Raw genomic sequence first — 4366 nt, forward strand, 5'->3', positions numbered from 1 at the left:
GACATACACAAACACACAACGGATATGAAGAGTTCATGAAGCACAAAAGCAGCAAGAAAAGTCTTGGGAGTCTTAGTTTGATGTGAAGACACTTGAGAAAGTGCAGAGAATGAAAATAAAGACTACAGCATGTGGACTTCATATGCCATCTGTTTTACTTTCTACTGCTTTAATAATAATAATAATAATAATAATAATAATAATAATGTTTCTAATTTTGGTACAAGATCACAGAATTCCATAGGAAGTATAAGTGTGTTTGCATATACGTGGAGAGAGAGATAGTGTGTTTCAGTATTGAATATTTTGTTTTTCCATCTAACCTAAAATTGTTACAATACTACGTTTGCATTTTATTTGGAGTGGCTGTGTGGTAAGTAGCTTGCTTACCAACCACATCGTTCCAGGTTCAGTCCCACTGCATGGCACCTTGGGCAAGTGTCTTCTACTATAGCCTCGGGCCGACCAAAGCCTTGTGAGTGGATTTGGTAGACGGAAACTGAAAGAAGCCCGTCGTATATATGTATGTGCGTTTGTGTGTCTGTGTTTGTCCCCCCACAATTGCTTGACAATCGATGCTGGTGTATTTACACCTCCATAACTTAGCGGTTCGGCAAAAAGAGACCGATAGAATAAGTACTAGGCTTACAAAGAATAAGTGCTGGGGTCGATTTGCTCAACTAAAGGCAGTGCTCCAGCATGGCTGCAGTCAAATGACTGAAACAAGTAAAAGAATAAAAGAGTATATATGTGTGTATGTGAAGATGGGAAGTGTAGTGGTTAGGGTATTTGGCTCATGATTCTAAGGTCATGAGTTCAATTCCTGACCTCATGTTTCCTTGAGCAAGACACTTTGTTTCATACTGCTCCAGTCGAGCTGGCAAGAATGAGTTATACCTGTAATTTAAAGGGACCAGCCTTGTCACATTGTGTGTGTCACAGAATCTCCCTGAGAACTATGTTAAGGCTGTGTGCATTTGAGGTGTGCTCAGGCACTGGCGTATTAATTTCACGAGCAGGTTGTTCTGTTGATTGAATCAACGGGAACCCTCATCGCAGTAACCAATGGAGGGAGTACGGTGAGTACCAGTTGAGCAGTGGGGGTTGAAATAACCAGTTTAACTCCTCTCCTAAAATTTCAGACCCTGTGTTTATATCAGAAAGGATAATTAATTAGTACTGAGGTGGTGAGCTGGCAAAATTGTTAAGGTGCCAGGTAAAATGCTGAGCAGTATTTTGTCTGTCTTCGTGTTCTGAGTTCAAATTCCACTGAGACCAACTTTAGCCCTCATCATCATTTAATGTCCACTTTCCATGCTCACATGGGTGGAAATGGTTTGACTGAGAAATGGCAAGCCGGGAGACTGTGCCAAGCTCCAATCTGATTTGGAAAAGTTTCTACAGCTGGATGCCCTTAACAACATCAACTATTCCAAGAGTGTAGCGAGAGCTTTTACGTGGCACTGTTACAGGAGCCAGTCAGGTGGTACTGGCATCAGCCTTGCTCAAATTGTGCTTTTTATGTCACTGGCACGGGTGCCACTCAGGTGGCACAGACATCGGTCATGCTCGAATGGTGCTTTTTACATGCCACTGGCATGGGTGTCACTCAGGTGGCATAGACATCGGTCACGCTCGAATGATGCTTTTTACTTGCCACTGACGGCACAGGTACCAGTCAGGCATTCAGGGTCAATAAAAATAAGTACCAGCCAAACATTAGGGTCACTATAACCAAATTGCTTCATCCCTTGAAATTACTGGCCTTGAGCCAAAATTAGAAACAATTATTATTATTATTATTATTATTAATTTTATTATTAACTACATAGACATGAAACCAGAAATTAGTAAACAGAAAAGGAAATATTTTATTCTAAGTACCAGTACTTGACAGGAACTTTGGAAGGATTTGAACACTAAATGTAAACAATTATAATTAAATACCACAAGGTAATTTGCTCCGCTAAGGCAGGGGTAATAATCATCACTAAGCATACATCTCTAAATATACATTAGTACAAAGACATCTGTACACACACACACACACATATATATATATATATATATACATAAATTACATTATAAACATACAGTCACATATTTTGGATGATGTATACTCGACATCTGGTTGACGAGCAGAGATTCACACTGTGAATTGAGGACATTTCTTTAGCTGGAAGCACTCAAAAAGCAAGGTATGCAAGTGTATATGCATGTGTGAGTGCGTGTGTGTGTAGGTGACAGAGTAGGATGGACAGATACCATGGTGGGAACGTAAGCATTTTTAGTAACCCTCATACCTTTACAAGACCGCATGCTCTTATCAATATTTTGGTAACCTTTCTTAAGCAGAAAAAGCAAAGAAAAAAAGTTGAGTCTATAGCTGACCTTATCATTGATTATATTTTTAGACTCACACCATTTTTTTTTCAAGGTTCTTGATCCCTATAAACCGTAACTAAAGGCAAGGAACACAATACTTTCTTAAGAAGCACACATCTGTAATGGAGGTTTATAGTGCCGTACATTTATCCCCTCTCTGCTTGACTTTTATTTACTGTTTTCAACCGCAACTTCTGCTTTAAATTTAAAAAGATATAAGCACATCAACAGTAGTTCAGTTCTATATTTGAGAGATGAGGAATTATGTACATAATTTACATATGATGGATATTTGTCATCTTGTTAGTGGGATCATCATCATCATCATCATCATCGTTTACCATCCGCTTTCCATGTTAGCATGGGTTGGACGATTTGATTGAAGACTGGTGAAACCAGATGGCTACACCAGGCTCCAATTTGATTTTGCAGAGTTTCTACAGCTGGATGCACTTCCTAACGCCAACCACTCAGAGAGTGTAGAGGGTGCTTTTACGTGTCACCCGCACGAAGGCCAGTCAGGCGGTACTGGCAACGGCCACGCTCAAAATGGTGCATTCCATGTGCCACCCGCACAAAAAAAAAAAAGTTAAAATAATAGACAGAGAACACCACTGGAAAATACGGAAACTAATAGAAGCAGCACATATTTCCACCGTATGCCAGCATGGAAGATGAATGTTGAACGGTGAAAATTTTATCAACCCCACCAAAAAACAATTGAGTTGACCCCAGTGGAATTTGAACACTGAAGAACAAAACTCTGCTAAGCATTTTGCCCAGTATACTAAGATCTCTGCCAGTGCATCACCTTATAATATTTCCTAATAATAAAAATAGTTGCTTCTAACTTGAAACAACATGGTTGTGAAATGAACTTCATAATCACATCATAGACCCGTGACTGGCTCAAGCCACAAATTTTGGTGATAAAGAATACAGTTAATTCCTAAAATCAGTGAGATGAAAGGGGAAGTTAGAAGCTAACACATCTCAACTGGCTAGAAATAACAGCTAAATTTCTTTGAAAACCCATATTTCTATGTTAAATACAGTGAGCAACATGACAAGATAATCAAAGGTGGTGATCTGATAGAATCATTAGAACACCATGGAAAATGCTTATGGGGGTGCATTTTGTGCATTTTCATGTTCCAAGTTCGAATTCTGCCGAGGTCGACTTTGTCTTTCATCATTTTTTTTGGGGGGTGGCGATAAATAAGTACTAGTGATACACTGGGGTCGATGTAATCAACTTACCCCCCCCCCCCACGCCTGAAACTTCGTGCCAAATTTTGAAATATGGCAAGACGATCACAGCTGCAATGCTTTTGATCATAGATGTGTTCAATCGAGACTGACCCTGGGTTAAATAAGAAATAAGAAAAAAAAAAAAACACAATAGCAACCAAGTGAATGATGTAAACCACAGTGGAATAGAAACTCAGAAGACGAAGGGAGATAACATAATTACACAACAAGGGAATTGATAGAAGCTAATACCTATACTGCCCACTCACGGCACTGGTTCCCAGGAGATGCTGATGAAGACTTCACAAAGATATTCCTGTCAGTTTGATAAATTATGTCTAGTCTCAATGACAAACATTATTGGTTTTAAAGCTTATAACTAATTCTTAGATGGCTTACGAATTTCTTAGTTAATCTTAAACACACACAAGACAACCACCCATTATATATATATATATATATATATATATATTCGTTGATTCTCTTATTTGTTCCAGTCATTTGACTGCGGCCATGCTGGAGCATTGCCTTTAGTCGAACAAACTGCCCCCAGTAATTATTCTTTGTAAGCCTAGTATTTATTCTATCGGTCTTTGCCAAACCGTTAAATTACGGGGCGCGAACACTCCAGCATCGGTTGTCAAGTGATGGTGGGGGAACAAACACATATATATAGGCTTCTTTCAGTTTCCATCTACCAAATCCACTCACAAGGCTTTGGTCGGCCTGA

General features: G+C 39.2%; 1 protein-coding gene across 4 annotated transcripts in view; it reads right to left on the reverse strand.

Moving 5' to 3' along the window:
- The window catches only part of LOC106875435 (alpha-mannosidase 2), a 473174-nt gene that overhangs the window by 49476 nt on the left and 419332 nt on the right, over positions 1-4366 (reverse strand). The window lies entirely within an intron of this gene.

The sequence above is a fragment of the Octopus bimaculoides genome, chromosome 6 (assembly GCF_001194135.2).
Source record: "Octopus bimaculoides isolate UCB-OBI-ISO-001 chromosome 6, ASM119413v2, whole genome shotgun sequence".
Lineage (NCBI taxonomy): Eukaryota > Metazoa > Mollusca > Cephalopoda > Octopoda > Octopodidae > Octopus > Octopus bimaculoides.